The following is a 10,595-nucleotide window of genomic DNA, read 5'->3' as shown; positions in this document are numbered from 1 at the left end:
CGGTTATTGATTGCTTTATATGTTACTCTGTATGTCCAATGTATGGAACCCACTTATTGTACAGCGCTGCGGAATATGTTGGCACTTTATAAATAAATGTTAATAATAATATGGGAGCCCCATAGGGTTAATATAAGCAGGAGCCAATCAACCTGCCTGTGGGGTATTTATTATTATTATTTATTATCATCACATTTTTAGACTCTGTGTACATTTTGGCTGATTTATTTAGTAGTCAGTGAGCCCAAGATCCCGTTATAGAGTAATCAGCACTGTTTCCCTCTGCAATTCACTGATCATCGCTCTGAGATTCATTGCTGTCCTTGTCTGCGAGTTATTAGCGCCCCCTGCTGTTCTCAGAAGGAATTATCATACACACTGCACAACTGTTTAGTTGCACAGACTGGAAATATTACTAAAGAAATGAAGGGTGAAGACACACAGAGCTACTAGTAGCAGCAACTTGTCATGGCTACTAAAACAGACAATGCTGATCATTTACTGATAATTGTCTCTACATGTGTTTTAGCAGAGGCAATTCTCAGTATTGTCAATGGAAGGGTATTTTCTGGAGTTTAGTAGCCTTAGAAAAGTAGCTGCTACTAGTAGCCCTGTTTTTCTTCACCCTAAAGTGTCTGCAAACAGAATTTCAAGTAGGGGTATTTGTTTTTTTTTTAACCCAGAATGAAATGAGGAAATCTGTCCATCCAGTGTTCCCATATAAGTTCTTGTATTTATCCATAAGGTGTTTATATGGACAGTTATTGGATTGGCCCACCAGGAAAACTCCCAGGGGAGTCCAGATGTCAGTGGGCCCTTCTGCTCACCCAACCAATTGCCTTGTATGCCTATACCATCCTATTACTCAATTCTATATGAGAATAAACAGAATAAATGGAGGAAAGGGTAGATAATAGTATGTAAAAGAAGTGATTAAGAGATTAAGGAAAGTGATTAAATAGAGGAGGGGGAGAGTGGGCCAAAGGTCTAGGGTTTTCGGGTGGGCTCTTGGCACCCCAGTCCGACACTGTTATTGGGAGTACAGATTCTATTTGGACCTCACCAGAATTTTGGATTCTATTTGGACCTCAGTGGAACACTTTGCTGCGATTGTGCTTGGAGCAGAGGAAGTATTCACTGACTACAGAGGTTGGACCCCCTAAAAATACGGTTAATTCTACTTTTAGGATTGGGACACACTATTCATCAGACTTGCCAACAGGGCAATAATGCAGAGGTTGGGGGGGGGGTGATGATGTTGGAAGGCAGGGCCATGATTTTGAGTAGGGCCATCATTAGTAATCATGGGGTTCCATACTAACAGCCCCCCCTTGCACATACAGTAACACCAGCAGGCAGGGGTTGGGGGGATTTAGGGCTATAAGTCCATGTTCAGTAAGTCAGTAACTGAAACATTTTCAGGGTTGGTACAGGTCTAGTAACCCATAGCAACCAATGATATGTTTGTTTTTAAACAGCTGACCAGTAAATGCTAACTGCTGATTGGTTGCTATGGGTTATTAGACCACTAGAAACAATAAGAATTTCATTTTAGGTATGGTGGTTTGGGTGTATTAATCCAAGAGGATCCTGAGGATCCAGGAAACCTTTTCTGCTCCATCCAGGGCCCATACAATGGTTTGTTACCCATAAGGGGAGTTGCCTCCATCTTCTGGGCTCTTCTTTGGGTTTTTTTAATCTGTAAGTATATTTTATTAGACTTTAGTCACCCAAATTACATTAATACCCCCTATCTGGAATACCCCAGGTGCCAAGCATTTTGGATAATACATCCCCCACCCATACTTATATTTTTATATCACCCTAAGTGGGATTGGATTTGATGCTCCATTCACTAAATAAAGCTCCCAAGTAGTCCGGGGTGTCCTTACGTGGGATGGGATGGATACTAGGTGCCATAGTGTTCTCAATAACATTTATCAGGCACGTTTACGTCAGCGGAGATCAATGTTACGGGTTCAGTGAACAGAATCTGTATCTGATCTGACAGCTGCCTGGATACTGCGTGTCCTGTTGGTGCCGGCGAATGATTAGTTTGGCCATCCAAGCATCCCACAATCCATCACTGTCATTGGTTACCAAGGTTGCACGACCCAAAACTCTACTTTCAAGTGGGTCTTGTTTGTTTTCAATGGGAAAATCGGACATGTGATCTTGTACAGTGGTGGGGGGGTGGGAAATGTGGCATTACTGGAATCCTTGTGCCAGGCCCGGACTGGGAGTCAAAATAGTCCCTGGCATTCCAAGTACCCAGAGGCCAAACAGCCCCCCAGCAGCCCAATAAATAGTGACTGTCTATGGCACCTTACAGCAGCCCCTCTGGCATTTGCCAGAACCCACAGATTGTCAGTCCTTAGGGGCCTTAGGCCAATGTCTCTTCTACTTACCCCTAGTTCCGACCCTGTCACTGCATTATTTAACCTATCAGATCCAAATCCCCCAGCCAATCAATCTCGTGACTTCATTTCCCAGAATCCCACTAACTTTGCCATGGCTCCACCCCTTCAACCTGTGCCTTCCTTCCTAGGGCCACTTCTACAGCTTTGTCCCTGTTTCCATATTTCCTTTTTAGAAGTTGTTACATCACTTATTGCACAGCGCTGCAGAATATGTTGGTGCTTTATAAATAAATGTTAATAATAATAATAATAATAATTTGTATTTATTTTAAAGGGGTTTCAAAGTGACAAGATCTGCTTTTAGACCAGACTGGCTAACTGGAGACCAGGACCTTGATGTGCCCACCAGTTTCCTCAAGCGTTCCCCTAAACTCTACGGATCATCATCCGATCACTGTTTCATTATAATCTGGCCCCTCTTCTATGCAGAATGCAGAATAACTGGTCATGAAAAACAGTTGGATAGACCCAGACTGGCAATCTGTGGATTCTGGCAAATGCCAGAGGGGCTGCTGTAAGATGCCATAGACAGTCACTATTTATTAGGTTGGTGGGGGGCTCTTTGGGCCTCTGCCCGAGCCTATTTTGAATCGCAGTCCAGACCTGGCATTGGAATAACTGATAAGGCCCCATTTAGAATATGCCATGCAGTTTTGGTCTCCAGTGCTCAAACGCATAGGCGGATTTTCAATAAGGCTAGGGGAGGCTAAGCCTCCCCAAACCTGCTCTGGCACCCTAAAAATAAAAAAAATAAAAAAATTTAAAAAAAAAAACCCGGCTCTGTTTCTGCGCTGTCCTGCAAATCTTCTCCTGTCCCTGCAAGCTCCGGGTTCTGCTCTAATCAGCTGTGCTCTGATTGGATCTTTCTTCTTGTATATTCTGCAATCAGAGCACAGCTTTCTTGACAGACAGTAAAATTGACCAATCAAGACACAGATGCAGACAGGGATCAGGAAATTTTGTAAACTGCAGAAATGAAGACTTAAAAAAGAAGAATCTGCAGACTGTAAGTTTACCCATGAACCAGCTTTGAACTTTGCTGCAGTTTTCATCCCACAGGTACTATACCCAGGCACTATACACAGGTACTATACCCAGGCACTATACACAGGTACTATACACAGGCACTATACCCAGGCACTATACCCAGGTACTATACACAGGTACTATACACAGGTACTATACACAGGCACTATACCCAGGCACTATACCCAGGCACTATACACAGGCACTATACCCAGGCACTATACACAGGTACTATACACAGGTACTATACACAGGCACTATACCCAGGCACTATACACAGGTACTATACCCAGGCACTATACACAGGTACTATACCCAGGCACTATACACAGGTACTATACACAGGCACTATACACAGGTACTATACACAGGCACTATACACAGGTACTATACACAGGCACTATACCCAGGTACTATACACAGGTACTATACACAGGCACTATACACAGGCACTATACACAGGCACTATACACAGGTACTATACCCAGGCACTATACACAGGCACTATACACAGGTACTATACCCAGGCACTATACACAGGTACTATACCCAGGCACTATACACAGGTACTATACACAGGCACTATACACAGGTACTATACACAGGCACTATACACAGGCACTATACACAGGCACTATACCCAGGTACTATACACAGGTACTATACCCAGGTACTATACCCAGGCACTATACACAGGTACTATACACAGGTACTATACACAGGCACTATACCCAGGCACTATACCCAGGTACTATACACAGGTACTATACACAGGCACTATACACAGGCACTATACACAGGTACTATACACAGGTACTATACACAGGCACTATACACAGGCACTATACACAGGCACTATACCCAGGCACTATACACAGGTACTATACCCAGGCACTATACCCAAGTACTATACACAGGTACTATACTGTATATGTTCTAAAGGCTGAGTCACTAGCTGGAATTAAATTGTTTTTTGTCACCTGACATTTATAATATCCCCTACCCTAACAGATGGAGGGTAAGTTAATTTTTCCCCTGACAAAGCTCATTGTGCTTTTATATATTTGTTATGGTTTTTTGCACATTCTATTTTTTTTTTTACTTTTGTCATTGTTTTTTTCATTTATAGTAAGTTACAGTGGGGCCAATGTTGTGTATCAGTGCCAGTGTTATAGTGCCAGGGCCTGAATATCTGCCATCTGTACCCACTGCTCCTCATGGCATATAATGTGCTGGGTTTGTATATAAAGACTGCTTCTCACTGCATATAATGTGCTGGGTTTGTATATAAAGACTGCTTCTCACTGCATATAATGTGCTGGGTTTGTATATAAAGACTGCTTCTCACTGCATATAATGTGCTGGGTTTGTATATAAAGACTGCGTCTCACTGCATATAATGTGCTGGGTTTGTATATAAAGACTGCGTCTCACTGCATATAATGTGCTGGGTTTGTATATAAAGACTGCGTCTCACTGCATATAATGTGCTGGTTTTGTATATAAAGACTGCGTCTCACTGTATATAACGTGTCTGGGATGTCAGTACCCGCTGCCTCACTTTCTATAAAGCTAACTTAAACACATCTAATGTGGAGGTTCACTTTTAAGTTAACTTGTAGTATATTATAGAATGGCCTATTCCTAGCAACTTTGCAATTGGTCTTCCTAGTTTTTTTTTTTTATAGTTTTTGAATAATTTGCCTTTTTCTTCTGCCTCTTTCCAGCTAACCAAAAAGTATTGCTCTGTGAAGCTACAGTTTTATTTTTCCATGCAGGCCCCTTAACTATTCATATTCCCATCTCTTGTTTAAACCACTACCTGGTATATAAGACCCTAGCAACCAGATAGCTGCTGAAATACCAAATGGAGAGCTGCTGAACAAAAAGCTAAATAACCGAAAAACCATTAAAAATAAAAGAGGACCAATTGCAAATTGTCTCAGAATATCAGTGTCTACATCATATTAAAAGTTAATTTAAAGGTGAACTACCCCTTTAACCTAACTGAACACAAATGTATAGAGATCCCCTAACAGAAGTGCACGTATGAATGCTTTTACATCCTAAGCATTTTAGGGTTAAAAAAATCCCCCCCCATCCGCACTTTTGCACAGTATCCCTGGGAGTCAGTGGGAACGGCAAGAGGTAGTTGGGAGGTTAATTTTTTACACCAGCAGCGAATCCACTAGGGGGCTGATTTACTTACCCACGAACGGGTCGAATGGAGTCCGATTGCGTTTTTTTCGTAATGATCGGTACTTTGCGATTTTTTCGGATTCTTTACGAATTTTTCGGATCCAATACGATTTTTGCGTAAAAACGCGAGTTTTCCTATCCATTACGAAAGTTGCGTAAAAAGTTGCGCATTTTGCGTAGCGTTAAAACTTACGCGAAAAGTTGCGCATTTTTCGCGTAAGTTTTAACGCTACGAAAAATGCGCAACTTTTTACGCAACTTTCGTAATGGATATGAAAAACTCGCGTTTTTACGCAAAAATCGTATTGGTAACGAAAAATTCGTACAGAATCCGAAAAAATCGCGAAACATACGAAAAAGTCGCAAAATGTTCGTTTTCAAGTCGGAACTTTTCCAATTCGGGTCGGATTCGTGGGTTAGTAAATCAGCCCCTAAGTGTCACATTAGCTGTAGGTCAGTCTGTGTATGGGCCATCTTTAGCCTCCCCAAACAAAAAAGTCACCCTCCGCCTATGCTCAAACGGGACATTATTGAGTTAGAGAGGGTCCAGAGAAGGGCAACTAAGCTGGTAAAGGGTATGGAAAGTCTCAGTTATGGGGAAAGGCTGGCCCAGTTGGGTCTGTTTACACTGGAGAAGAGGCGCTTAAGGGGGGATATGATAACTATGTATAAAAATATAAGGGGTCATATAATAACCTCTCTAATGTTTTATTTACCAGTAGGGCCTTCCAACGGACACGAGGGCACCCACTCCAATTAGAAGAAGGGAGGTTCCGTTTAAATATTCTGTGAGAGCTGTGAGGTTGTGGAATTCCCTCCCCGAATCAGTCGTACTGGCTGATACATTATATAGCTTCAAGAATGGGTTTGATGGGTAAATAGCAAGTGAGGGAATACAGGGTTATGGCTCTTAGTACTAGTTGATCCAGGGACTGGTCCGATTGCCATCTTGGAGTCAGGAAGGAATTGTTTCCCCTCTGCAGCAAATTAGAGAGGCTTCAGATGGGGTTTTTTGCCTTCCTCTGGATCAGTTAGGCAGGTTATATATATACATTAGGGTTGAACGTGATGGACGTATGTCTTTTTTCAACCTAACTTACTATGTTACTATGATCCTACAGAGCTGATATCAGGGACTATAAGAACGGGCCGGGGGGGGGGGTGGTTCCATGTGCCTTGGGCCCTTCCCTCTGGGACAAGCAATAGGAAAATATTGGAAAGCGCTGCGCATTGATTGCATACCAGTGTAGGTGGAAACAATGTTGTTTTCCCTCTCTGTTAGCCATGTGTGCGCCTCTCTCTCAGCCTCTCTCTGTCTCTCTCTCAGCCTCTCTCTCTCTGCCTCTCTCTCTGTCTCTCTCTCAGCCTCTCTCTCTCTGCCTCTCTCTCTGCCTCTCTCTGCCTCTCTCTCTGCCTCTCTCTGTCTCTCTCTCTGCCTCTCTCTGCGTCTCTCTGTCTCTCTCGCCTCTCTCTGTCTCTCTAATGAGATCAGTCTGATTTGCATTCGCTCATGGAACAAAGGGCTCAGAGGAATTACACCCGGCGCTGGCTCTTCTCAGAGCCCCAAGCTTCCTGAGACATGAGCGTATTATCCCCGCAGAACACTGGGCGGACAGGGCAGGCCGGGAAATGGCCCAACACGCCACACACATCCACAGAAAATAGACTCGTAAAAGTCGGCTTTATAACATGTGCGAAATGACATGTGTTTTCCACTTGCGCTACGCTCCGTGGATATGGGAAGCTGCGTTGCTTAGGGATTCAAGCCAGATTCAAGTTATACATTCATTTTCTATTATATGTATTTTGCAGTATTTTGAAGGATACCCTATCTGGGGTTGACAGACTGGACATCCCTGGGCCTGGGCCGTAATTACAAATTTGTAAAAATTCTAATAAATTTGTAATATCCTACAAACCCCTTCCTGCCCTGACCCTCTCCACTGACACATTACCCCTTATAAGGCCAGACCCACATATACTCCACCCATTTCCCCACCCACTCATTATAATTGACCTCTAGTATCTTTTACTATTATACCAGCCTTTATGTTGGAGGGGCATCACATGGGGCAGGTATAATAGTAAAAGATACTAGAGGTCAATTATAATGAGGGGTTAATTATAATTACCCCATGTGCAAAAGAACTCAGCGTCCGTGGTTCCAAAATCTGGATGCTGGTTGGCTAAGAATTCAGCCAATCCCTGCACACTCCACCCACATATGTAATTGATCCGCTTCCAACATAACTGACTCTGCCCAGGGTTGCTACCTTTCCTGCATGGAAACTCCAGGCAACAAGGCAGGGCATGATGTCACTAGGCGGGGCAGCGACATCATGGGGGCAGCTCACTGATGTCACAGGGAGGGGCTATGGAGCGGAGATAGGCAATTAGCCAATCCACGCATCAATCTAGGAGAATCCTGCCGGGTTTTCCAAATTGGGAACACCGGACTGTCCTGGTCAAATCCGGCCAGGTGACAATCCTAACCTCCCGCAGACATCTTTAGCTCCATCATCAACCAGGCTCGGACTGGCAATCTGTGGATTCGGGCAAATGCCAGAGGGGCTGCTGTAAGGTGCCACAGACACTCACTATTTATTTTGAATATTGAATCCACATCCTAGATGGCTAGGTAGCAATTCATTAACATTCAAGCTGCATGGCTACACAAAAATCAGTTCAGTCTGCAGCATGTATCTTAAATAATTGCTAATTAAACATGCATTCAATATGTAGTCGGTATTAAAGGGGTGAGGTGGGAACCCTATTAGCCAGTGACAGGCATTACGTGGCCCTTGCTGCTCCATACTCAGTGGGGCAACAGCCGGGACCACCCAATCCCCCCATGACTGTCAGCCAAGGTGTATACAGATGCAGCCCAGGGGAGAGAACAGATACATGCCCTTTGGAACAGGTCTCACAGCCGCTGTCCCCACATCCCCTCAGAACCGAATCTTTAGTACAAACCCGATTGCACCTACCAGAGCCATAGAATTTCCATCCACCCCCCCCCCTCCCCGCCTATAAACAACAGCCGCTTCCAAGAATTTCCATGGCTCGTTATGGAGTCGGGGGAATTTCTTCATTTATTTCCTTCGATCCCAAAGTTTCAGATTACCGACAAAATGTAGCAGAGCTGCCCAATTAGTTCTGATAAGTTCCAGTCAAGAACAATTTCGGGCCATCGCCGAGAGCCGTGCCTGAAACAACAAGAATCCCTGACAAATTAGAGCGCAGAGAAAGTCTGCAGAGCGTTCCGCATCCCGTCCAGAGAATGCCGTCCCGCTGTACTGAATGTGCTCCCTGCGGGAAAGCAGTGTTTGAGGGCAATAGACCAAGCTAACTTCAGCCATGATAAACTCACACTCACGCCAGCAAACAGCACGGCCATGCTAGAATATGCTCAATATCTTATGTACAGTATATTGTACCCTTTAAACATGGCCGCCATCAGTAATCATGGCACCCAATTGGTCTCAAAATCTGGTAAAATGTGTACACAAAGCAGTATGACACTCAGCCATTGTCTCTCTCATCCATTTTTCTGTAATCAATGGCAAATGAGTCCTCCATCAGGTCAGGGACCCCTTGGATACCCGCAATGCAGTTGGGCCATAATCTACTTGATGTCCCCACAGTGCGGGTAAACCATGGGTACCCGTCCCTCTTGCAGTGGGGTCCCCATTTAGTTAATAACTTAACATCTATTGTTGCCAATGTAAAAGCAAATGGCTTGTGACATCACTTCCTGTTCATGTGACGTCACTTCCAGTTCATGTGACATCACGTCCAGTTGGTGTGACGCTTACTGGGGGGCTTAGGGTAAGTGGTTATGGATTGGGCGCGGGTCTGAAAAAAACAGTAAAAGTAATATTCCCTTTATTTATTTATTATAAATGATCAGTGTAACTTGTTCCATATGGTTGGATCAGACTAATATGCAAGAGTATCTCTATTAGAAGGTAGTCAACCATTCCTTACCCTAACCAAGCCCTTGTTCACCCCCTAAAAAAATATTTTTACCCTTAAAAGCTGCTCTTCTCAGGGCAGCTGGCTCTACTGGGATTACTTATTGTCCAGCTCAACATGGCACTGCATCAGATTTACTGAATACCCCTTAGAGCGATCAGTTAGTAACTCAGCCAGGTTGTCTTTTTAATGTTCTAGGGCAGGGATCCCCAACCAGTGGTTTGGGGTCAACATGTTGCTCATCAACCCCCTTGGATGTTGCTCCAAGTAGGTGCCATTTTTACATTTCTGGCTTGGAGACAAGTTTTGGAAGTATAGAGAAGCAGTTTTACCCCAAGCAGAGCCTCCTGCAGGCCAGCAGTCCCCATGGGGCTACCAAATAGCCAATCACGGTCTTTAGGGTGAAGACACACAGAGCTACTAGTAGCAGCTACTTGTAGTGGCTACTAAAATAGACAATGTGGATCATTTACTGACAACTGTGGCTATGTGTGTTTTAGCAGAGGCCATTCTCAGTATTGTCTATGGCAGGGTATTTTCTGGAGTTTAGTAGCCATTAAAAAGTAGCTGCTACTAGTAGCTCAGTGTGTCTTCACCCTTATTTGGCATCCCCAAAGAACTTTTTTTCATGCTTGTGTGGCTCCCCAACACTTTTTACATCTGAGTCTGGCTCACAGAAGATCCCTTCCCTAGGGTTGTCCTTCTGCCATTGGCAGTCCCACTAAACCTCACGTGTCCATAGAAGATCTAGTCAAGTTCCACTTTCTTACATAACCCCCTTCATCTTCATTGTGAATTAAACTTTCATTTCCCCTTGTAGTCAACTTGACCTTGTTTTCCTCCTAACTTGGAACATGTAACCAAAATATCTGACAGCGGAACCCAAATCAGCCGGATCAGAAGATTTGTTAACTGACAAACCGCAGGATCTTTAATCCAGAAGAGCAACAACGTTTAAACTCTAATGTTTATTTA

Source organism: Xenopus tropicalis, chromosome 7, assembly GCF_000004195.4.
Source record: "Xenopus tropicalis strain Nigerian chromosome 7, UCB_Xtro_10.0, whole genome shotgun sequence".
NCBI classification, from domain to species: Eukaryota; Metazoa; Chordata; class Amphibia; order Anura; family Pipidae; genus Xenopus; species Xenopus tropicalis.
Note: the sequence above shows the minus strand (reverse complement) of the source record.